This window comes from Alligator mississippiensis, chromosome 15 (genome assembly GCF_030867095.1).
Source record: "Alligator mississippiensis isolate rAllMis1 chromosome 15, rAllMis1, whole genome shotgun sequence".
Taxonomy (NCBI): domain Eukaryota; kingdom Metazoa; phylum Chordata; order Crocodylia; family Alligatoridae; genus Alligator; species Alligator mississippiensis.
The window spans coordinates 20,001-45,985 of record NC_081838.1 but is presented as its reverse complement, the minus strand read 5'-3'; the positions used below and the strand labels follow the sequence as shown (position 1 = coordinate 45,985).

Genomic DNA, 25,985 nt, shown 5'->3' with positions numbered 1-25,985 from the left:
ATTGGTTGTAATCATACCTGTATTTGGATTCATTTATGAATCTGTTCCTGAACCTTCGCACTCGGCCTAACCCTAATTGGCCCTGGATTTGTTTTGGTAGCCTTTCCGTCAATCTAGCACTCGGTGCAGCCCTCACTGGCCCTGGACTCATTTCTGAATGTGTTTTGTAACCCTACCAGTGGGTGTAGCCATAACTGGACTTGGATACATTTGTGGACCTGTTCTGTCCCCCTAGCACTTGCCCTACGCCTAACTGGGCCTTGATTTGTTTGTGGACCCATTATGTAACGGTTCCACTTGGCATAACCCTCTGTGGGCCTGGATTCGGTTGTGGACCCACTCCCTAACCCTAGTACTTGGTCTAAGACAGAGTGGGCCTGGATTGGCTTGTGGACCCATTTCATAACCCTAGCACTTGGTCTAACCCTAACTGGGCCTGGACTGATTTTGTAATACATCCCCTAACCCTAAAATTTGGCGCAACTGTAACTGTATTTGGATTTGTTTCTGAACCCGTTGCCCTAACTTCAGCACTTGGCCTAACCCGAACTGGACCCAGATGTGTCTGTTGACAGGTTCGGTAACCCTAGCAACTGGTGTCACCGTAAATGGCCCAGGATTCATTTGTGGGCCTGTTGTGTCTGCGTAGCATTCGGCCTAAATCTAACTGAGCCTGGATTAATTTATGAATCTCTTTCCCCACTGTAGCAGTAGGTGTCAACGTACCTGGGTGTGGAATCATTTTTGAATGCGTTTCCTAACCCAAGCACTTGGTGTAAGCCTGTGTGGTGCTGGAATTGATTTGTGGACCCTTGCTGTTCACCTAGCACTTGGCCTTACGATAAGTGGCCTTGGATTCATTGGTCTACCTGTTCCGGCCGCCTAGCACTCGGTCTAACCCTACATGGGGCCAGATTCATTTATGAGTCTGTTCCGCAACCCTAGCACTCGGGCTAAGCTTACCTGGGTTTGGATTCTTTTACGGCCTTGTTGTCTCTGCGTAGCACTGGGCGCAGCCCTACCTGGGCCTGGATTCATTTCTTAATATGTTCCCTAACTGTAGCAGTTGGTGTAACCCTAATTGGATGTGGATGCCAGTCTGAATCTGTTCCTTAAGTCTTGTACTTGGCCTAACCCTAAGTGGTCTTGGAGTCCTTTGTGGAGCTGTTTGCTAGCTGTAGCATTTGGTCTAACTGTAAGTGGGTCTGGATCCTTTATCGAATCCACTCCATCAGGGCATCGCTTGGTGTAATAGTAACTGGGTCTGGCTTCATTTGTAGAATTGTGGCGTCGGCCTAGCTGTCGGTGTCACTCTAAGTAGGCCTGGATTCAGGTCTGAATTTGTTCCCTAATCTTGGTACTTGTTGTTCCTCCTTACTGGACCCGGGTGTATTTGAGGCCCTGTTTTGTTCCCCCAGCACTCGGCATAATTGTAACTGGCCCTGGAATCATTTCTAAATCAGTTCCCTAACCGTGGCACTTGGTGGAAGTGTAAGTGGTTGTGGAGTTGGTTGTGGACTTGTTCTGTTCCATAGCACTTGGTGTCACCCTTAAGTGGACCTGGAGTCATTTCTGAGTCACATGTAGCAAGACCTATGGTTTGTTAAAAGTAATATTTCTGGAAAGCAAATATGCGTTCCCTCCCCTTCTGCAACCATGTCTGACCTAGACAGAGATAGATATACTTTTAGCTATAGGGCATACAGAGGTACCACTTTTTGCTAGCAACTTGGATATTGAACGAGAGACAGTTATAGGTTGTCCATTAGTGGTGTATTAATGGACAAGCTTATACAGCAATAGAAATTAGTAAGCATAAAGGAGAAATGTGTTTGGAAATATAAGAATTTTTCAATCCCGATATGAAACATTTTTTTCTGGGTTTGGCCTGTGTTGCTTGTACTGTATATCATTGGGAGATGTGATGGGGAGAGAGACAATGCTAGAATGAGTCTTGACATATGAGTCTGTGTACCTGTGCCAGGTAACTTGGGTCCCTGATGAATCAGAACGGTTGATTAACATTCAATGGTAGCAGGTGTGTGCAGAATGGCCTGTCATGACTGGGTCCTGACCTTGCATGGATTCACCCAGGAACCACTGATGTCACCCAGCAGGAGAGAGAAGACCTGCATTTGAAAAATTAGAGTCTGTGCAGGAGGAGAAACGGTACTCTTGTATGCTGTCAGTACAGAAACGCGAGCAACAGCCGGTTCCTTCACCAGCGGCCTTTCCGGCTTTTCCAGCGGCTCCGCAGCCGGTTCCCTCCCCCGCTCTCCTACCGGCTCGCGTCGGCTCCGGCTCCGCAGCTGGTGTTCTCGTGGCGGCGGCTGTCGCCGCTCCCGGCGCTGCTGCAGCTTTGTCTGGCCGAGGTGGAGAAACCCCGTGCGTGCCCGCCGGTGACCTCGGGCTTCTCCGCGGGCTCCGTCTTCTCCTGCAGCCTCCCGGCGCTGCTTCCGGGGCCGCACTTTATTCCCGCGGGGAGGCGTTTCTCGCGGCCGTCAGCCGCTCTCAGCTGGATGTAAGCGTGGCTGACAAAAGGCACGGGGGATTTCCCGGCGTGCGCGTTTCTGCGGTCCGTGGCTCCTGCAAGGGGTAAGTAAGTGCTTCCTTTTTCGTTGCTTTTGCGCTGGGGGTTTCCTATAGCCCCGATGTCCCTGGGACCGACAGGGACTGAGGAGACGAGCTTCATGTCATGTATCCGGTTGAGAGGCTGTGGTTACAACCGTGTTTGGACAGCAGCGAAGTGAAGGAGACATATAGTGGGAAATGAGTATCAAGTTACAGCCTGGGACAGTTAGGAAGACAGTTTACCTGCAGAGGGATTGTCTGTTAGAGGAGCTCAGGGCTTGCATCAAGGTGGCTCTAATGCTCTGTGCCATTGTGTACGTGTTTGCCTTGCAGTAGTTTGGCAGTGTTGTACTATCTCCTGTGTTTAATGCCACCACTGTGATTTGCCAACCTGAGTGGGGTCAGGTTTGATGGTATTACAAACGTTCCCTGTAATAATTTGAAGCATCATTCTGTCTCTCTCTGTAGTGCAGCTGGCACCCCTGTCAAGTAGGGTTGTAATATCGTATGGCTTTGTACTGCCTTTGTCTTGTCATTATTTGCTGCTTTGCTCAGTTTGGCCTTTGCTGCTGTTCCCTTTCGTTGCCTTTGGGTGCTGTCCCGTGACTTTGTGGGGTGCATTTGTATGTTTCGAGCGTCTCTCTGCTGCCTGTTTGCAGCTGCTGTGGTTAGGGTTGTGGTGGTGGGAATGTTTCCAATTTGGAGCACCTAATGTTGCCAAGTGTAACTTTGGTAGCTGCTGCAGAGCCATGCTGTGTCTTCTCCGAACCCAGAGGGCCTGGGTAAGAGACAGATTTTCCCTTAGTCCCAGTGTCCATGTCAAGCAGGTTCCTTTCGAGTTGTGCTGCAGCTCTGGTCGGAGTTGTGTTCTCTGTGCTGGGGTGCGTTTTGGTTCTGTAGGCTTTGGACATTGGCTTTCAAGTAATTGAGGTCACTTTAAGCTGTCATTACTGTTTAGCCCTGTGGTGGGAGAAACCTCCCTAAGGTCCGTTGTCTAGCTGTAATTTGATTGACAGACAACGCGGGTAAAGAAAGACAGCTGTTTATTTGCTCGAGCAAAGACCATAAAGCCAGCAAAAGGCAAATTGGCCCCCCCTCAAGGGTGAGGTGATCTTTTATATTTCTTACAACAAAGCAAGACTATATGGTTAACAAAAAGCAATACTTGGGGCGGTGCTCTACAAAGCTTTGTAACAGCATATTTCTATTAAGCTGAACTAGCACTTTTTAAAAGCTAAAAGTTAAGTAACAGTAACATTATGTTAGCAAAACCTTACACAGTAGAAGACACTTCTCAAGGACACAACCAGTAAGCTCAAACAGTGGTTTCTCTGTCTTATCTTACTTCTAGCTGTAGGTGGTTTTTTTTTTTAGCACACAGACACAGATTCACTTTTTAACTCAGAAAATGCTTGTTGCAGTTAAAATGATTACTTGACACAAGCAAAGGCCTAGCTATCATTCTGCCTTGTGGTCAGCTGCATTACTAGGCCACAGGTCATGCCTTGTATTCAGCTGTGAAGCTAATACTTCTTAAAAATCCAAATTATTGTAAACCTAACAGTATGCTTTCAGAAAACTAATCTATTTCAGGGCAATGACAAACCTGAGGACTACAGCCCCAGTTGTTTAGACTAGGGATGTCTACTGTAGCAGTTCTATTCTGCCTGATAGTGAGTGTAAGGTGTTGCACTTGTACTGTGTTAACTTTGGCTTTTCAAGGTCTCCCATGTACAGGAGGCACATACCTGTCATCATACTGACCTGACACATATACCACTGATGTACAGATAGGAAGAGACATACATGGAGATCAGTGGCTTTAGAGTCCAGGGCCCAGACACACTTAATCGGCATTGTAACACAAGTGCGTAGGTGTCGGGCGAACGCGAAGGAGTAACCTGCGTGTCAGCTGTTAATAGTTGTTTGTAGTGGGAGTTGAACTGGTAATGTTAAATGTGTGGTGGATCCTAACCCTGTGGGGAGAGAACTTCCTGGGGTTCATTGTCTAGCTGCATAGCAACTAGACAATACAGGTAAAGTTTGCTGCAGTTCATTTGCTCGAGCAATGACCACTAAGGCTGGCAAGTTGCAAAATGGCCACCCTGAAAGGGTGGGGCGGTCTTTTAGACTGTTTACAACAAGGCAATGCTACAGGGTTAACAGAAGCCATACTTGGGCAGTGCTTCACAGATCTTCATAACAGTATATTTCTATTAAGTTGAACTAGCACTTTTTAAAAGCGAACAGTTCAGTAAGAGTACCATTACAATAGCCTAGCCAGACCTTGCAGCGGTAGATACTTCTTAAGGACACGATCACTGTACTTAGAACAATGGCTTTTTTAGTCTTATCCTGTTCCTTGTTGTAGCTTATGTTACAGCACACAGTTGCTGCATTTAATTCAGAAACTGGGTAACATAGTTAAAAGGATTACTTGACCCAAGTGAAGGCTTAGCTATCATTCTGCCTTGTGGTCAGTGGCATTGCTAGGCCGCAGGTCATGCCTTGCATTGAGCTGCAAAGCTCATACTTCTTAATAATCGAAATCATTGTTAACCTAACAGTATGCTATCAGAAAACTATTCTGTTTCAGTCCAATAACAAACATGCTCACTACAAACCCTAGCATTTGGTGTAAGCCTAACTGGGTATGGATTCATGTGTGGACTTGTTCCCTCATTGTAGCACCAGTGTAATGCTAAGTTGACCTGGATTCATTTGTGGGCCTGTGCTGTACCCATAGGTCTTTGTATAGGAGGAGAAGAAAACCCCTGGCCTTAATATGTTTGTAAGGAGTGCTTCGTTGAATTTCCCATACCTACTGAGCTCACCTACGATGTTAGTAGGTCAACCCATAAATTTCCCAGGTGTGCACTTTGCGGTGTGTGCAGGTGCTAGGTAGCAACTAGTTGTCTATTGTACTTGTTATCTCTTTTGTCATGTGACCGGCAATTGAAACCAACATATAAAAGGTTTGCTTTGATTGCGTGCCGTGGACAGGCCCAGTGCCTCCCTCCTGCAGCTGGTTGTACACAAAGGTGCCTGACCACGTCGTGATGAAATCACAGAGCGATGCTTCTTTCTTCCGCGGCATTACCACTTTTTGGACTTGGATTCATTTCCGATTCTGTTCCCTCACCCTACCACTTGGCATCAGTCTAAGTGGTCCCGGATTAGTTTGTGCACCTGTTCCCTCACCCTAGCACTCGGCGTAACCGATGCTGGGCCCGGATTCATTTCTGACTCCGATCCCTAATCCTAGCACTTGGACTCACCCTAACTAAGTGCGTTGGCATTTGTTTCAAAATCTGTTTCCTAACCCTAACCGTTGCCCTAGCCATCACGGGACTTTGATTCATTTGTGGACCCGTTCTGTCCCAGTAGCACTCGGCCTAACCGTCCCTGGCCCTGGATTCCTTCCTGAATCTATTCCCTAACCCTACCAGTCGGACTAACCCTAACTGTCCCCGGATTCTTTTTTGAATCCGTTCTCCAATCCTAGCACTTGGCGTAACCCTAAGTGGAGTTTGATTCCTTTTTGAATATGTTTCCTAATCCTAGCAACTGCTGTACCCCTAACGGGACCCAGATTTGTTTGTGGACCCGTTTTGTCCCCACTACCACTCGGCGTAACCCTCACTGGGGCTGGATTCATTTCTGAATGTGTTCCATAACTGTAGCGCTTGGCGTAACCTTAACGGGGCCTGGATTCAGCTTGGAGCGCATTCCCTAAGCTTGGCACTCCAAATAACAATAAGTGGACTCAGATTCGTTTTGGAATCCGTTCCCTAACCCTAGCACTTTGCCTAACCCTAACCGACCCCGGATTTGTTGTTGAATCTGTTCGCTAACCGTACCAGTTGTCGTAACCCTAACTCGATCTGGATGTGTTTCTGAATACCTTCCCTACCCGTACCACTTGCTGTAACTATAACTGGGCCTGGATTTGTTGGCGGTTATGTTCCCTAACCCTAGCACTTGGTGTAACCGTCGCTGGGGCGGGATTCTTTTCTGAATATGTTTCCTAAGCATAGCCCTTGTAGTAAGCCTTGCTGGACTGGGATTAATTTCAGATTATGTTCCCTAACCCTAGTCCTTGGCCTAACAGTTAATGGACTCAGCTTCACTTGTGGACCCGTTCTGTCTCTGTAGCATTTGGCCTAACCTTAACTGGTGCTGGATTCATTTGTGGACCTGTTCCCTAACTGTAGCACTTGGTGCAAGCCTAACAAACCCTGTATTTGTTTATTAGTCCGTTCCCTAACCCTAGCAGTCAGCGTAAGCGTAACTAGCCCCTGATTCTTTTCTGCATCTGTGTTGTACCCGTCGGATTTAGTGTAACTTTAAGCGTACTTGGATTCATTTATCAATCTGTTCCCTAACCCTGGCCCTTGGCCTTTCCTTGGATTCTGAAATCTCTACAGGGGTTATTGGTGGAGGATTGTCTGTGCAGCTCAGGAAAGCAGCTCAAGCTCACGTCTCCCGAGCTTCTGAAATAATCCGTAGGCTGCTTGCCTTGTTTGTATGTATGAAAATGGTTTAAGATGACAGGGGTAACAAGACAGTCTACAGTAAAGCATATAGAAAGCTGGGGAATAGTGTGGGTGTTTTGTGTGGTATTGCTGACCAAGGGTGGGACGAAATATTTTTGAGCGCTGTGTTTTAGTGCCAAAGTTCCTGTGTGTGAAAGAATATGAGTCGCTGACTCGCTCTGAGATGAAGCTTGGATCTAGCCGCCCCACGGCTGTCTAGAAAGGCAGAGTTGGAAGCAAGGGGGCCCAGCTGGAACCTTGTGACGCAGTGAACAGTTTTATTGTCTCCGCATCCACGGTAATTGTCCAGGTAAGTGGTGGTGTGGGTTCCCAACCTACTGGGATTAACAGCCATTTAGCTTATGATCTTGTGTCACAGTATTGTCAAGCATTACTAAAGTGTGTCAGGTCCGTTCATTTTCAGGTCCAAGAAGATTTACGTTAACCACCGGATGTTTCCTGTCAGAATCTCATACCAGGTGATTGGATTTATGTAAAGGTCCATCATTTGAACAATGTGCTTCAACTGACACGGAATGGACTGTTCCAGGTGGTTTGGCCCACTAACACTGCTGTTTGTTGCCCAGGTCTCTCGACGTGGACTTGCACTGTAAAAAGTTATCACCTCTATTGGACCCTAGAGCAGTTGAATTGCAAGCTGGGCTAAGACCTTTCCCTGAGGCGAAGGACAAACAGCGGCAAGATCTTAGTCTGGAAAATGAGGAGTATCAGGGTGCAAGTGCTAGTAACCTCTCCCCTGAACCCAGCACTGCAGCCTGGCCAGATTCACCAGTTGGCGATGGAAGATATTATCTCTGAGCCCAATGAATAATGTCCAGACTTTATACGTGTCTATCCCGGATGGTTCTAGTGCTATTGAGCATGTGGCCCAAAGTATAGAGAAAGAAGTGGCTACAGTTTATGAAACTGATGAATGGAGTGTGTGCAGCTGTTTTGTCACATTTGGGGCCAAAAGATTTTGTAGTGCAATCATGGTCCTGGAGTTTATTCTCTTTCTCCAACTGTTCTTCTTATTGCTATGCAATTGGTACCTTAGTTGATCCCAACAAAGGTGCAAAAATTCTGTCTAATGTGATACTGGGTCAATTGCAAGTAGTCTGTCAATTGTTCTCAAGGGAGCGTTGACAGATACTGTAGCTAAGACGAAGCGTGACTGTGCCTCGCAGGATGCATAAATCATAGTGTTTTGATATTGGTGCATTTTGCAGTTTGTCAGCCAACAGAAGGTTACACATTGTATCAGCTGTAGTATAAGTACAGAAACGGGGCAATGTAGAAGAAAAGCCCAGCCCTTAATATGGATCTAAGAAGTGCTGTGTGGAATTTTCCAGAGCAACGGAGCAGATCTATGGCGTTAGTAGGTAACCCCATAATTTTCCTGTGTTTCCCGGTTCTAGGTGCCAGCTAGTTATCTGGTCACCTTGACTGTGTCGTCTGTCAAGTGACATGACATTTAAACATCTAAAAGGTTTGCATTGATTTTCTGTGGTGGGATTGTTCACTGCCTCCCTGCTGCAGCTGCTTGTGAACAAAGGTGTCTGGCAAATCTGTGACTAACTAACAGAGTGATGCTTGTGTCTTTCACAGTGTTACCCCTCCCTGGACACGGATTCATTGCTGAATTTGGTCGGTAATCCTAGCACTCGGCCTAATCCTAAGGGGGTCTGGATTCATTTCTGACTCGGTGGTGTCACCCTGCAGTTGGGATACCTCGTAAGTGGACCCGGATTCATTTGTGGACTTGTGCTGCCCCCCTAGAACTTGGTGTAACCCGAAGTGTCTGTGGATTCAGAAGCGTCCCCATTGTGTCCCCCTAGCACTCGGCCTAACCCTAGCTGGGCCGGGATTCATTTCTGCACCTGTGGTGTAACCCAGGAGTTGGTGTTAACCTGAATGGGCCTCAGTTTCATGTCAGAATCTGTGCCCTAGCCCTAGCACGTGGTGCAACTCTAACTGGCCCCGGAATCTTTTGTGGACCTGTTCTGATGCTCTAGCACTTGGCATAGACCTAAGTGGAGCCGGGTTCGTTTGTCGACCCGCTGTCTAACGCGAGCACTTGGTGTAACCCTCACTGGCCCGGCATTCATTTGTGGGCCTGTTCTGTCTGTGTAGCACTTGGCGTACCCCTAACGGAGCCTGGAAGCATTTCTGATTCTGTTCTCCCACCGTAGCTGTTGGTGTAATGCTAAGTGGCGTGGATTCCTTTGTGAAGCTGTGTCCTAAGCCAAGCACTTGGTGTCTCCATATCTGGAGGTGGACTCATTTGTGGACCCTTGCTTTCCACCTAGCACTTGGTGTAACCCTAAGTGGCCCTGGATTGCTTTGTGAATCGGGTCCCTCCCCCTGGCAGTTTGTGGAACCCTAAGTGGCTGTGGATTTGTTTCTGAATCTGTTCTTTAACCCTAGCACTTGGCGTAACTGTAACTGCTCCTGGATTTATTGGTGCACCTGTTGTGTCTGGTTAGCATGTGGTGCCACCGTAAGTGGCTCTGGATGTATTTTTGAATCTGTTTCCTAACCCTAGCACTCGGTGTAACCCTAACTGGAGTTGGATACATTGTTGGACCTGTTGTGTCCCCCTTGGACTCAGCCTAAGCCTAACTGGGGCCGGATTCGTCTGTGGACCGGTTTCCTAACCGTAGCACTCGGTGTAACCCTAACTGTCCCTGGATTTATTAGTGGAGCTGTTCTGTCTCCCTAGCACTTGGTGTAACGGTAAGTGAGCCTGGAGTCATTGCCAAATCTGCTCTACTACCCTAGCAGTTGATGAAATGCTAATTGCGCCTGGATTTATTTCTGAATCTGTGTCCTAAACCAAGCACTTGGTGTAACTGTATCTGGAGATGGATTCATTTGTGAACCCTTGCTGTCCGCCTAGCACTTGGTGTAACCGTACCTGGCGCTGGATTCAATTGTGCATCCAGTCCTTACCATAGCAGTTGGTGTAACGATAAGTGGCCCTGGATGCTTTTCTGAATGTGTTCCCTAACTTCAGCAGTTGGTGTTACTGTAAGTGGCCTTGGACATATTTGTGGACTCGTTCTGTTTCCCTAGCACTTGGAGTAACTGTAATTGGGCCTGTATTTATGTTTTAATCCGTTCTGTAAACGTACGACTTGGTCTAAATCTAACTGGGCATGGATTAATTTGTGGAGCTGGTCACTAACCCTAGCACTTGGCCTAACCCTAACTGGGCTCGGATATGTTTCTGTATATGTTCCCTAACCCTAGATTTTGGTGTAACCCTACCTGTATCTGGATTCATTTATGAATCTGTTTCCTAACCGTAGCACTTGGCCTAAAGGGAAGTGGGCCGGGATTCATTTTTGAATACGTTCCCTAACTGTAGGTTTGGGTGTAACCCTAGCAGTACCCGGATTCATTTATGAATCGGATCCCTAACCCTGTCAGTCGGCATAACCCTAATTGTGCGGGAATTTTTTCTGCACCCGTTTCCTAATCCTAGCACTCAGTGTAACCCTAACTGGACTTGTATACATTTGTGGACCTGTTCTGTCCCCTTAGGAGTTGGCATAACGGTATCTGGTCTTGGATTAATTTCTGATTTGGTTCCCTAATCCTACAATTTGGTGTAATGCTAAGTGTACTGCGATTCACTTTTGATTCCGTTCTCTAACTTTAGCACTCGGTGTAAAGCTAACTGGACACGGATTGGTTTGTGGGCCTGTTCTGTAACCCTAGCACTTGCTGTAACCCTAACTGGCCCTGGATTGCTTTGTGGACCTGTTTTGTGTGCCTAGCACTTCTTGTAACCCTCACTGAGCCTGGATTCATTTCTGAATCTGTTCCCCCACCCTAGCAGTTGGTGTAAAGCTAAGTGGGTCTGGATTCATTTCTAATTCTGCTTTGCAACCCTAGCACTTGGTGTAACCCGAACTGCACCTGGATTTGTTTGTGGACCCGTTCTGTAACCCTAGCACTTGGTGTTATCCTACCTGGCCCTGGATTCATTTGTGGATGTGTTCCGTGTGCCTAGCACTTGGCCTAACCCTAAGTGAGGCAGGAGTAAGTTTTGGGTCTCTTCCCCCACCGTAGCAGTTGGTGTAATGCTACCTTGGCATGGATTCATTTGTGATGTTGTGTCCTAACCAAACCACTTGGTGTAACTGTATGTGGAGCTTGATTTATTTGTGGACCCTTGCTGTCCACCTAGCAGTTGGTGTAACTGTATTTGGCCCAGGATCCATTTGTGGATTTGGTCGGTCAACCTAGCACTTAGCGCAACCCTAAGTGGCCCTGGATTTGTGTCTGAATCTGTTCCCTAACCTTAGCACTTGGCCTAAGTGTAAGTGGCCGCGGATTCACGGGCGCACCTCTGATGTCTGACCAGCATGTGGAGTAAACTTAAGAGGCCTGGTATGCATTTCTGCGTCTGTTCCCCACCCCTAGCAGTCGGTGTAACCGCAAGCGGAGCTGGATACATTTGTGGACCCGTTCTGTCTCCGTAGTACTTGGCTTAACCGTAACTGGGCCCGGACGCATTTCTGAAAATGTTCCCTAACCCTAGCAGACAGTGTAACCGTAACTATATGTGGATTCATTTTGTAATCTGTTCCCTAACCCCGGCACTCTAACTGGGCCCGGATTCGTCTGTGGACCTGTTCCCTAACTCTAGCATTCGTAGTCACCTTAACTGGCCTTGGAATCGTTTGTGGACCTCTTGTGTCTGCCTAGCACTTGGCCTAACCCTAACTATGCCTGCATTCATTTCTGATTTTTTTGGTAAGCAAAGCACTTGGTGTAAGCCCAAGTGGCCCCGGATTCATTTGTGAATCAGGTGCCTCACGATAGCACTTAGCCCAATCCTAAGTGGCCTTGGGTTCATGGGTGCACCTGTTCTGTCTGCTTAGCATTCGGTGTCACCCAAAGTGGCCCTGGAGGCATTTCTGAATGTGGTCCATAACCTTAGCACTCGGTGTAACTATAACTGGACTTGGATACATTAGCGGACCAGTTCTGTTCCCCTAGCATGTGGGCCAAGTCTAACGGCCTGGATTCGTTTCTGAATCTGTTTCCTAACCCTAGCACCTGACCTAACCCTAACTGGGCCCCGATGACTTTCTGAATAATTTCTGTAACCCTAGAATTGGTTGTAATCATACCTGTATTTGGATACATGTATGAATCTGTTCCTGAACCTTTGCACTTGGCCTAACCCTAATTGGCCCTGGATTTGTTTAGGTAGCCTTTCTGTCAGTCTAGCACTCGGTGCAACCCTCACTGGCCCTAGACTGATGTCTGAATGTGTTTTGTAACCCTACCAGTGGGTGTAACCATAACTGGACTTGGATACATTTGTGGACCTGTTCTGTCCCCCTAGCACTTGCCCTACGCCTAACTGGGCCTTGATTTGGTTGTGGACCCATTATGTAACTGTTCCACTTGGCATAACCCTCTGTGGGCCTGGATTCGGTTGTGGACCCACTCCCTAACCCTAGTACTTGGTCTAAGCCAGACTGGGCCTGGATTGGCTTGTGGACCCATTTCATAACCCTAGCACTTGGTCTAACCCTAACTGGGCCTGGACCGTTTTTTTTTTTTAATACGTCCCCTAACCCTAAAAGTTGGCGCAACTGTAACTGTATTTGGATGTGTTTCTGAACCCCTTGCCCTAACTTCAGCACTTGGCCTAACCCGAACTGGACCCAGATGTGTTTGTTGACAGGTTCGGTAACCCTAGCAATTGGTGTCACTGTAAATGGCCCAGGATTCATTGGTGGGTCTGTTGTGTCTGCGTAGCATTTGCCCTAAATCTAACTGCGCCTGGATTAATTTATGAATCTCTTTCCCCACTGTAGCAGTCGGTGTCAACGTAACTGGGTGTGGAATCATTTTTAAATGTGTTTCCTAACCCAAGCACTTGGTGTAAGCCTGTGTGGTGCTGGAATTGATTTGTGGACCCTTGCTGTTCACCTAGCACTTGGCCTTACGATAAGTGGGCTTGGATTCATTGGTCTACCTGTTCCGGCCGCCTAGCACTCGGTCTAACCCTACATGGGGCCAGATTCATTTATGAGTCTGTTCCGCAACCCTAGCACTCGGGCTAAGCTTACCTGGGTTTGGATTCTTTTACGGCCTTGTTGTCTCTGCGTAGCACTGGGCGCAGCCCTACCTGGGCCTGGATTCATTTCTTAATATGTTCCCTAACTGTAGCAGTTGGTGTAACCCTAATTGGATGTGGATGCCAGTCTGAATCTGTTCCTTAAGTCTTGTACTTGGCCTAACCCTAAGTGGTCTTGGAGTCCTTTGTGGAGCTGTTTGCTAGCTGTAGCATTTGGTCTAACTGTAAGTGGGTCTGGATCCTTTACCGAATCCATTCCATCAGGGCATCGCTTGGTGTAATAGTAACTGGGTCTGGCTTCATTTGTAGAATTGTGGCGTCGGCCTAGCTGTCGGTGTCACTCTAAGTAGGCCTGGATTCAGGTCTGAATTTGTTCCCTAATCTTGGTACTTGTTGTTCCTCCTTACTGGACCCGGGTGTATTTGAGGCCCTGTTTTGTTCCCCCAGCACTCGGCATAATTGTAACTGGCCCTGGAATCATTTCTAAATCAGTTCCCTAACCGTGGCACTTGGTGGAACTGTAAGTGGTTGTGGAGTTGGTTGTGGACCTGTTCTGTTCCATAGCACTTGGTGTCACCCTTAAGTGGACCTGGAGACATTTCTGAGTCACATGTAGCAAGACCTATGGTTTGTTAAAAGTAATATTTCTGGAAAGCAAATATGCGTTCCCTCCCCTTCTGCAACCATGTCTGACCTAGACAGAGATAGATATACTTTTAGCTATAGGGCATACAGAGGTACCACTTTTTGCTAGCAACTTGGATATTGAACGAGAGACAGTTATAGGTTGTCCATTAGTGGTGTATTAATGGACAAGCTTATACAGCAATAGAGATTAGTAAGCATAAAGGAGAAATGTTTTCTGACATGTAATAATTTTACCATACAAATATGAAACATTTTTCCCTGGGTTTGACCTGTGTTGGTAACTGAAGTGAACCCCTGTTTTGCTTGCACTGTATATTTTTGGGAGATGTGATGGGGAGAGAGACAATGCTAGAATGAGTCTTGACATATGAGTCTGTGTACCTGTGCCAGGTAACTTGGGTCCCTGATGAATCAGAACGGTTGATTAACATTCAATGGTAGCAGGTGTGTGCAGAATGGCCTGTCGTGACTGGGTCCTGACCTTGCATGGATTCACCCAGGAACCACTGATGTCACCCAGCAGGAGAGAGAAGACCTGCATTTGAAAAATTAGAGTCTGTGCAGGAGGAGAAACGGTACTCTTGTATGCTGTTAGTACAGAAACGCGAGCAACAGCCGGTTCCTTCACCAGCGGCCTTGCCGGGTTTTCCAGCGGCTCCGCAGCCGGTTCCCTCCCCCGCTCTCCTACCGGCTCGCGTCGGCTCCGGCTCCGCAGCTGGTGTTCTCGTGGCGGCGGCTGTCGCCGCTCCCGGCGCTGCTGCAGCTTTGTCTGGCCGAGGTGGAGAAACCCCGTGCGTGCCCGCCGGGGACCTCGGGCTTCTCCGCGGGCTCCGTCTTCTCCTGCAGCCTCCCGGCGCTGCTTCCGGGGCCGCACTTTATTCCCGCGGGGAGGCGTTTCTCGCGGCCGTCAGCCGCTCTCAGCTGGATGTAAGCGTGGCTGACAAAAGGCACGGGGGATTTCCCGGCGTGCGCGTTTCTGCGGTCCGTGGCTCCTGCAAGGGGTAAGTAAGTGCTTCCTTTTTCGTTGCTTTTGCGCTGGGGGTTTCCTATAGCCCCGATGTCCCTGGGACCGACAGGGACTGAGGAGACGAGCTTCATGTCATGTATCCGGTTGAGAGGCTGTGGTTACAACCGTGTTTGGACAGCAGCGAAGTGAAGGAGACATATAGTGGCAACTGAGTGTCAAGTTACAGCCTGGGACAGTTAGGAAGAGAGTTTGCCTGCAGACGGATTCTCTGTTAGAGGACCTGAGGGCTTGCATCAAGGTGGCTCTAATGCTCTGTGCCACCGTGCACGTGTTTGCCTTGCAGTAGTTTGGCAGTGTTGTACTATCTCCTGTGTTTAATACCACCACTGTGATTTGCCATCCTGAGTGGGGTCAGGTTTGATGGTATTACAAGTGTTCCCTGTAATAATTCTAAGCATCATTCTGTCTCTCTCTGTAGTGCAGCTGGCACCCCTGTCAAGTAGGGTTGTAATATCGTATGGCTTTGTACTGCCTTTGTCTTGTCATTATTTGTTGCTTTGCTCAGTTTGGCCTTTGCTGCTGTTCCCTTTCATTGCCTTTGGGTGCTGTCCCGTGACTTTGTGGGGTGCATTTGTATGTTTCGAGCTTCTCCCTGCTGCCTGTTTGCAGCTGCTGTGGTTAGGGTTGTGGTGGTGGGAATGTTTCCAATTTGGAGCACCTAATGTTGCCAAGTGAAACTTTGGTAGCTGCTGCAGAGCCATGCTGTGTCTTCTCCGAACCCAGAGGGCCTGGGTAAGAGACAGATTTTCCCTTAGTCCCAGTGTCCATGTGAAGCAGGTTCCTTTCGAGTTGTGGTGCAGCTCTGGTCGGAGTTGTGTGTTTTGTGCTGGGGTGCGTTTCGGTTCTGTAGGCTTTGGACATTGGCTTTCAAGTAATTGAGGTCACTTTAAGCTGTCATTACTGCTTAGCCCCAGTTGTTTAGACTAGGGATGTCTACTGTAGCAGTTCTATTCTGCCTGATAGTGAGTGTAAGGTGTTGCACTTGTACTGTGTTAACTTTGGCTTTTCAAGGTCTCCCATGTACAGGAGGCACATACCTGTCATCATACTGACCTGACACATATACCACTGATGTACAGATAGGAAGAGACATACATGGAGATCCGTTGCTTTAGAGTCCAGGGCCCAGACACACTTAATCGGCATTGTAACACAAGTGCGTAGGTGTCGGGCGAATGCGAAGGAGTAACCTGTGTGTCAGCTGTTAATAGTTGTTCGTAGTGGGAGTTGAACTTGTAATGTTAAATGTGTTGTGGGTCCTAACCGTGTGGGGAGAGAACTCCCTGGGGTTCATTGTCTCGCTGCATAGGAACTAGACAACACACGTAAAGTTTGCTGCAGTTTATTTCCTCGAGCAATGACCACTGAGCCTGGCAAGTTGCAAAATGTCCACCCTGAAAGGGTGGGGCGGTCTTTTCGACTGTTTACAACAAGGCAACGCTATAGGGTTAACAGAAGCTATACTTGGGCAGTGCTTCACACATCCTCATAACAGCATAGTTCTATTAAGCTGAACTAGGACTTTTAAAAAGCTAACAGTTCAGTAAGAGTAACATTACAATAGCCTAGCAAGACCTTGCAGCGGTAGATACTTCTTAAGGACACGATCACTGTACTTAGAACAATGGCTTTGCTTGTCTTATCCTGTTCCTTGTTGTAGCTTATGTTACAGCACACAGACACAGATCCACTTGCTGCATTTAACTCAGAAACTGGGTAACATAGTTAAAAGGATTACTTGACGCAAGTGAAGGCTTAGCTATCTTTCTGCCTTGTGGTCAGTGGCATTGCTAGGCCGCAGGTCATGCCTTGCATTGAGCTGCAAAGCTCATACTTCTTAATAATCGAAATCATTGTTAACCTAACAGTATGCTATCAGAAAACTATTCTGTTTCAGTCCAATAACAAACATGCTCACTACAAACCCTAGCATTTGGTGTAAGCCTAACTGGGTATGGATTCATTTGTGGACTTGTTCCCTCATTGTAGCACCAGCGTAATGCTAAGTTGACCTGGATTCATTTGTGGGCCTGTGCTGTACCCATAGGTCTTTGTATAGGAGGAGAAGAAAACCCCTGGCCTTAATATGTTTGTAAGGAGTGCTTCGTTGAATTTCCCATACCTACTGAGCTCACCTACGATGTTAGTCGGTCCACCCATAAATTTCCCAGGTGTGCACTTTGCGGTGTGTGCAGGTGCTAGGTAGCAACTAGTTGTCTATTGTACTTGTTATCTCTTTTGTCATGTGACCGGCAATTGAAACCAACATATAAAAGGTTTGCTTTGATTGCGTGCCGTGGACAGGCCCAGTGCCTCCCTCCTGCAGCTGGTTGTACAGAAAGGTGCCTGACCACGTCGTGATGAAATCACAGAGCGATGCTTCTTTCTTCCGCGGCATTACCACTTGTTGGACTTGGATTCATTTCCGATTCTGTTCCCTCACCCTACCACTTGGCATCAGTCTAAGTGGTCCCGGATTAGTTTGTGCACCTGTTCCCTCACCCTAGCACTCGGCGTAACCGATGCTGGGCCCGGATTCATTTCTGACTCCGATCCCTAATCCTAGCACTTGGACTCACCCTAACTAAGTGGTTTGGCATTTGTTTCAAAATCTGTTTCCTAACCCTAACCGTTGCCCTAGCCATCACGGGACTTTGATTCATTTGTGGACCCGTTCTGTCCCAGTAGCACTCGGCCTAACCGTCCCTGGCCCTGGATTCCTTCCTGAATCTATTCCCTAACCCTACCAGTCGGACTAACCCTAACTGTCCCCGGATTCTTTTTTGAATCCGTTCTCCAATCCTAGCACTTGGCGTAACCCTAAGTGGAGTTTGATTCCTTTTTGAATATGTTTCCTAATCCTAGCAACTGCTGTACCCCTAACGGGACCCAGATTTGTTTGTGGACCCGTTTTGTCCCCACTACCACTCGGCGTAACCCTCACTGGGGCTGGATTCATTTGTGAATGTGTTCCATAACTGTAGCGCTTGGCGTAACCTTAACGGGGCCTGGATTCAGCTTGGAGCGCATTCCCTAAGCTTGGCACTCCAAATAACAATAAGTGGACTCAGATTCGTTTTGGAATCCGTTCCCTAACCCTAGCACTTTGCCTAACCCTAACCGACCCCGGATTTGTTGTTGAATCTGTTCGCTAACCGTACCAGTTGTCGTAACGCTAACTCGATCTGGATGTGTTTCTGAATACCTTCCCTACCCGTACCACTTGCTGTAACTATAACTGGGCCTGGATTTGTTGGCGGTTATGTTCCCTAACCCTAGCACTTGGTGTAACCGTCGCTGGGGCGGGATTCTTTTCTGAATATGTTTCCTAAGCATAGCCCTTGTAGTAAGCCTTGCTGGACTGGGATTAATTTCAGATTATGTTCCCTAACCCTAGTCCTTGGCCTAACAGTTAATGGACTCAGCTTCACTTGTGGACCTGTTCTGTCTCTAGCATTTGGCCTAACCTTAACTGGTGCTGGATTCATTTGTGGACCTGTTCCCTAACTGTAGCACTTGGTGCAAGCCTAACAAACCCTGTATTTGTTTATGAGTCCGTTCCCTAACCCTAGCGGTCAGCGTAAGCGTAACTAGCCCCTGATTCTTTTCTGCATCTGTGTTGTACCTGTCGGATTTAGTGTAACCTTAAGCGTACTTGGATTCATTTATCAATCTGTTCCCTAACCCTGGCCCTTGGCCTTTCCTTGGATTCTGAAATCTCTACAGGGGTTATTGCTGGAGGATTGTCTGTGTGCGGCTCAGGAAACCAGCTCAAGCTCATGTGTCCCGATCGTCTGAAATAATTTGTAGGCTGCTTGCCTTGTTTGTATGTATGAAAATGGTTTAAAATTACAGGGGTAACAAGACAGTCTACAGTAAAGCATATCGAAAGCTGGGGAATAGTGTGGGTGTTTTGTCTGGTATTGCTGACCAAGGCTGGGACTGAATATTTTTGAGCGTTGTGTTTTAGTGCTAACGTTCCTGTTTGTGAAAGAATAATGAGTCGCTGACCTGGTCTGAGATGAAGGTTGGATCTAGCCGCGCCACGGCTGTCTAGAAAGGCAGAGTTGGGAGCAAGGGGGCCCAGCTGGAACCTTGTGACCCAGTGGACAGCTTGATCCTCTCCGCATCCATGGTAATTGTGCAGGTAAGTGGCGGTGTGGGTTCCAAACCTACTGAGATTAACAGCCATTTAGCTGATGATCTTGTGTCACAGTATTGTCAAGCATTACTAAAATGTGTCAGGTGTGTTCATTTTCAGGTGCGAGAAGATTTACGTTCACCACCAGATGTTTCCTGTCAATCTCATACCAGGTGATTGGATTTATGTAAAGGTCCATCATTGGAAAAATGTGCTTCAACTGACATGGAATGGACTGTTGCAGGTGCTCTGGACCAGTAACACTGCCGTTTGTTGCCAAGGTCTCTAGACATGGACCTGCACTGGAAAAAGGTATCACCTCTATTGGACCCTGAAACAGTTGCATTGCTACCTGGGCTAAGACCTTTCCCTGAGGCCAAGGACAAAGAGCATCAATATCTTAGTATGGAAAATGAGGAGTATCAGGGTGCAAGTGCTAGTAACCTCTCCCCTGAACCCAGCACTGCAGCCTGGCCAGATTTACCAGTTGGTGATCGAAGATATTATCTCTGAGCCCAACGAATAATCTCCAGACTTTATACGTGTATATCCCAGATGGTTGTAGCGCTATTGAGCATGTGGCTGAAAGTATAGAGGAAGAAGTTGCTAAAGTTTATGAAACTGATGAATGGAGTGTGTGCACCTGTTTTGTCACATTTGGGGCCAAAGGATTTTGTAGTGCAATCATGGTCCTGGAGTTTATTCTATTTCTACAACTGTTCCTCTTTATTGCTATGCAATTGGTACCTTAGTTGATCCCAACAAAGGTGCAAAAATTCTGTCTAATGTGATACTGGGTCAATTGCAAGTAGTCTGTCAGTTGTTGTCAAGGGAGCGTTGACAGATACTGTAGCTAAGAACAAGCGTGACTGTGCCTCGCAGGATGCATAAATCATAATGTTCTGATATGGGTGCATTTTGCAGTTTGTCAGCCAAGACAAGGTTAGAAATTGTATGAGTTGTATTATAAGTACAGAAACGGGGCAATGTAGAAGAAAAGCCCAGCCCTTAATATGGTTCAAAGAAGTGCTGTGTGGAATTTTCCATAGCAACGGAGCAGATCTATGGCATTAGTAGGTAACCCCATAATTTTCCTGTGTTTCTTGGTTCTAGGTGCCAGCTAGTTATCTGGTCACCTTTACTGTGTCGTCTGTCAAGTGACATGACATTTAAACATCTAAAAGGTTTGCATTGATTTTCTGTGGTGGGACTGTTCATTGCCTCCCTGCTGCAGCTGCTTGTGAACAAAGGTGTCTGGCAAATCTGTGACTAACTAACAGAGTGATGCTTGTGTCTTTCACAGTGTTACCCCTCCCTGGACACGGATTCATTGCTGAATTTGTTCGGTAATCCTAGCAGTGGGCCTAATCCTAAGAGGGTCTGGATTCATTTGTGACTCGGTGGTGTCACCCTGCAGTTGGGATACCTCGTAAGTGGACCCGGATTCATTTGTGGACTTGTGCTGCCCCCCTAGAACTTGGTGTAACCCGAAGTGTCTGTGAATTCAGAAGCGTCCCCATTGTGTCCCCCTAGCACTCGGCCTAACCCTAGCTGGGCCGGGATTCATTTCTGCACCTGTGGTGTAACCGAGGAGTTGGTGTTAACCTGAATGGGCCTCAGTTTCATGTCAGAATCTGTGTCCTAGCCCTAGCACGTGGTGCAACTCTAACCGGCCCCGGAATCTTTTGTGGACCTGTTCTGATGCTCTAGCACTTGGCATAGACCAAAGTGGAGCTGGGTTCGTTTGTCAACCCGCTGTCTAACGCGAGCACTTGGTGTAACCCTCGGTGGCCCGGCATTCATTTGTGGGCCTGTTCTGTCTGTGTAGCACTTGGCCTACTCCTAACGGAGCCTGGAATCATTTCTGATTCTGTTCTTCCAGCGTAGCTGTTGGTGTAATGCTAAGTGGTGTGGATTCATTTGTGAAGCTGTGTCCTAAGCCAAGCACTTGGTGTGTCCATGTCTGGAGGTGGATTCATTTGTGGACCCTTGCTGTGCACCTAGCACTTGGTGTAACCCTAAGTGGCCCTGGATTGCTTTGTGAATCGGGTCCCTGCCCCTGGCAGTTTGTGGAACCCTAAGTGGCTGTGGATTTGTTTCTGAATCTGTTCTCTAACCTTAGCACTTGGCGTAACTGTAACTGGTCCCGGATTCGTTGGTGCACCTGTTGTGTCTGGTTAGCATGTGGTGCCACCGTAAGTGGCTCTGGATGTATTTTTGAATCTGTTTCCTAACCCTAGCACTCGGTGTAACTCTAACTGGAGTTGGATACATTGTTGGACCTGTTGTGTCCCCCTTGGACTCAGCCTAAGCCTAACTGGGGCCGGATTCGTCTGTGGACCGGTTTCCTAACCGTAGCACTTGGTGTAACCCTAACTGTCCCTGGATTTATTAGTGGAGCTGTTCTGTCTCCCTAGCACTTGGTGTTACGGTAAGTGAGCCTGGAGTCATTGCGAAATCTGCTATACCATCCTAGCAGTTGATGAAATGCTAATTGCGCCTGGATTTATTTCTGAATCTGTGTCCTAAACCAAGTACTTGGTGTAACTGTGTCTGGAGCTGGATTCATGTGTGAAGCCTTGCTGTCCACCTAGCACTCGGTGTAACACTACCCGGCGCTGGATTCATTTGTGCATCTAGTCCTTACCATAGCAGTTGGTGTAATGATAAGTGGCCCTGGATGCTTTTCTGAATGTGTTCCCTAACTTCAGCACTTGGTGTTACTATAAGTGGCCTTTGATATATTTGTGAGCTCGTTCTATTTCACTAGCATTTGGAGTAACTGTAACTGGGCCTGTATTTATTTTTGAATCTGTTCTGTAAATGTCGCACTTGGTATAACTCGAACTGGGCATGGATTCATTTGTGGAGCTGGTCACTAACCCTAGCACTTGGCCTAACCCTAACTGGGCCCGGATATATTGCTGTATATGTTCCTTAAGCCTAGATTTTGGTGTAACGGTACCTGTATCTGGATTCATTTATGAATCTGTTTCCGAACCCTAGCACTTGGCCTAAAGGGAAGTGGGCCTGGATTAATTTTTCAATACGTTCCCTAACTGTAGGTTTGGGTGTAACCCTAGCAGTACCCGGATTCATTTATGAATCTGATCCCTAACCGTGTCAGTTGGCATAACCCTAATTGTGCGGGAATTTTTTCTGCATGCGTTTCCTAACCCTAGCACTCAGTGTAATCCTAACTGGCTCTGGATTCATTTCTGAATCTGTTCCCTAACCCTAGCATTTGATGTAACCCTAACTGGACTTGTATACATGTGTGGACCCGTTTTGTCCCCCAGCAGTTGGCATAACGGTATCTGGTCTCGGATTAATTTTTGATTTGGTTCCCTAACCCTACAATTCGGTGTAATGCTAAGTTTACTGTGATTCACTTTTGATTGCGTTCTCTAACTTTAGCACTCGGTGTAAACCTAAGTGGACACGGGTTGGTTTGTGGGCCTGTTCTGTAACCCTAGCACTTGCTGTTACCCTAACTGGCCCTGGATTGCTTTGTGGACCTGTTTTGTGTGCCTAGCACTTCTTGTAACCCTCCCTGAGCCTGGATTCATTTCTGAATCTGTTCCCCCGCGCTAGCGGTTGATGAAAAGCTAAGTGGGTGTGGATTCATTTCTCATTCTGTTTCGTAACTCTAGCACTTGGCGTAGCCCTAAGCGGACCCTGATTCATTTGTGGACCCGTTCCGTAACGCTAGCACTCGGTGTCAGCCTACGTGGCCCTGGATTTATTTGTGGACCTGTTGTGTGTGCTTAGCACTTGGCGTAACCCTAAGTGAGGCTGGATTACTTGCTGAATGTGTTTTGCCACCCTAGCAGTTGGTGTAATGCTACCTGGGCCTGGATTCATTTGTGAAGCTGTGTTCTAACCCAGACACTCGGTGTAAATGTATGTGGAGCTGGAGTCATTTTTGGATCCTTGATGTCCACCTAGCAGTTGGTGCAACAGTATTTGGCCCCGGATTCATTTGTGAATCCGGTGTGTTACCCTAGCACTTAGCACAACCCTTAGAGGCCCTGGGTTTGTTACTGAATGTGTTCTCCAACGTTAGCACTCGGGCTAACCGTAATTGGCTGCGGATTAATTGGTGTACCCGTTCTGTCTGGTTAGTATGTGGGGTAACCCTAAGTGGCCTTGGATGTATTTCTGAATCTGTTCCCTAACCCTAGCACTTGGTGTACTTGTAACTGGACTTGGGTACATTTGTGGACCTGTTCTGTGCCCCTCGCACTGGGGTTAACGGCAACTGGGCCCGGATTCATTTCTGAATATGTTCCTAACCCTAGCAGTCAGTGTAACTTTTAGTACACGTGGATTGCTTTGTGAATCTGTTCCCTAACCGTAGCGCTCGGCCTAAGTCTAAGTCGGTCCAAATTTGTCTGTGGACCCGTTCCCTAAGCCTAGCACTAGGTTTAAAGCTAAAAGGCTGTGGATTCATGCGTGGTTATCTTGTGTCTCGGTAGCTCGTGGCCTCACCCTAACTATACCTGCATGCATTCCTGAATGTGTTGTATGCCAAGGACCGGGTGTAACGCTACATAGACCTGGATTCATTTGTGGACCCCTGGTGTCTACCTAGCATTTGTTGTAACCCTAAGCAGCTCCGGATTTATTTGTGAATCTGCTACCTCCCCGTAGCACTTGGCGTAATCCTAAGTGGCCCTGTATGCATTTCTGAATGTTTTTGCTAACCTTAGTTCTTGGTGTAACTGTAGGTGCACTTGGAGAGATTTGTGGATCTGTTCTGTTCCCCCAGCATTTGGCCGAGCTATAACTGGCCTTGGATTCATGTCTGAATCTGTTGCGTAATCCTAGCATTTGGCGTAATCCGAAGTGAGCCCGGAGTAATTTATGAATAAGTTCTATCCCTGTCGAATGTGTCGTAACACTACGTGTAGCTGTATTCCGTTATGAATCCGTTCGTTCACCGTAGCAGTTGGTCTAACTCTAATTCGGCTTGAGTTTGTTTATGCAACTGTTCCATAACCCTGGCACTTGGTGTCTGCTTAACTGCCCCTGAATTGTTTTTTGAATCAGTTCTGTAACCCTACCAGTTGGTGTAAGCATACTTGGACTTGGATACATTTGTGGACGTGTTCTGTCCCCCTAGCACTTGGCCAAACCCTAACTGGGCCTGGATTTGTTTGTGGACCCATGGTCTAACTCTAGCACTTGGCCAAACTGTAAGTGGGCCTGGATTGAGTTTTGAATACGTTCCCTAACCCTAGAGTTTGGCGGAACCGTAACTGTATTTGGAGTCATGTCTTAATCTGTTTCCTAACTGTAGTAGTTGGGTATCCGTCCCTGGATCCTGATGTGTTTGTGGATCCTTTGTGTAACTCTTGCAATCAGTATAACAGTAAGTGGCCGTGGATGCATTTGTGGGCCTGTTCGGTCTGCGTAGCTCTTGGCCTAAACCTAGGTGAGGTTGGATTCATTTGTGAATGTTTCGCCACTGTAGCTGTTTCTGTAAAGCTAAGTGGGTGTGGAATCATTGATAAATCTGTTTGCTAACCCAAGCACTTGGTGTCCTCCTGTGGGGAGATGGAATTGATTTGCGGACCCTTGCTGTCCACCTAGCACTTGGCCTTGAATGCATTGGACCACCGGATCTGTGTGCCTAGCACTTGGTGTGAGACTAACTGGGGTCGGATTCATCTTGGAGTGTGTTTCATAACCCTAGCACTCGGTCTAAGCCTAATTGGATGTTGAGTAATGTGTGGGTCGGTTGTGTCCACGTAGCACTGGGTGTCACGCTAGCTGGGCTTGGATTCATTTCTTAATATTGTCTCTAACTGTAGCAGTCGGTGTACCTGTAATTGTACGTGGATGCTGTTTGGAATCTGTTCCTTAAGTGTTGCACTTGGCCTAACCCTAAGTGGGCCTGGAGTCATGTGTGGACCTGTTTTCTAACCGTAGCATTTGGTCTAACTGTAAGTGGGTTTGTTTTTTTTTTTTTTTGAATGCGTTGCATAATTGTAGCATTTGGCATATTTGGAAGTGGGCCTGGCTTTATTTGTGGACTTGTGGTGTCCGCTTAGCACTTGTTGTAAGGCTAACTAGGCATGGATTCTGGTCTGAAACCATTTCTTAATAGAAACATCTGGTGTCTGCAGCACTTTTTGAATTAGATAGAGGTAGATATACTTGTAGTTGTAGGTCATATGGAGGTAACTCTTTTTGCTAGCAAAATGGATATTGATCAGCGAAAGTAATAGTTGTTTCATTGCTGGTGTATTAGTCGACAAAGTTATATAGTAATAGATATTAGTAAACATAAAGGGGAAGTGTTTGTTTAGATGTTAGAATTGGGCAATATCCACTTGAAACATTTGGCTCTGGGTGAGGCGTGTAAATGAGCTAAACCCATGTGTTGTTTGTCCTGTTCCTTATTGGGCGATGTGATGTTGAGACAGAAAGTGGTAGGATGAGTCTTGAGGTTTGAGTCCTTTTTCATGTGGTATGTAAATTGGGTCACTGCTGAATCTGAACGGTTGATTAGAAATCAGTGGTAGCAGGTGTGTGCCAAGTGGTCTGTAATGACTGGCTGATCAGCCTGGATGGATTCAGTGTGGAAGCATTGATGTCCCTCAGGAACAGAGAGAGGACCCGCTTCCGAAAAATTATAGATTGTGCCAGAGCAGGAACTGTACCCTTGTATGCTTTGATTTTAGAAGCCTGTGCCTGTAGATGCATGTATGATGCAGATATGTTGAGTAGAGTCGGTGTGGTGTGTTGCCTGGCCATGCCTTGTGTGACTAGTGTCACAGATGGTGGGTGCTGTAAAAAAGGGCTAGTGAAGAGAGCCTGAGGAGACGAGGTTCATGTCATGTATCCAGTTGAGAGGCTGTGGTGGCAACCGTGTTTGGACCATAGTGGGGTGAAGGAGAGCTGTAGTGGGTATTGAGTATCAAGTTAGAGCCTGGGATCGGTATATAGATAGAT

At 47.3% G+C, this 25,985-nt stretch overlaps 2 long non-coding RNA genes across 2 annotated transcripts; both read left to right on the top strand.

Annotated features, from left to right (window-relative positions):
• The first annotated feature begins 3,691 nt into the window (after positions 1-3,691).
• On the top strand, positions 3,692-8,606 carry LOC132245587 (uncharacterized). Its single transcript, XR_009457291.1, has 2 exons — positions 3,692-7,416; positions 7,531-8,606. It is a non-coding gene; the product is annotated as an uncharacterized LOC132245587 (long non-coding RNA).
• A 7,056-nt stretch (positions 8,607-15,662) lies between these two features.
• LOC132245576 (uncharacterized) lies at positions 15,663-19,732 on the top strand. The gene is made up of 2 exons (XR_009457275.1): positions 15,663-19,031; positions 19,146-19,732. It is a non-coding gene; the product is annotated as an uncharacterized LOC132245576 (long non-coding RNA).
• Positions 19,733-25,985: the final 6,253 nt, after the last annotated feature.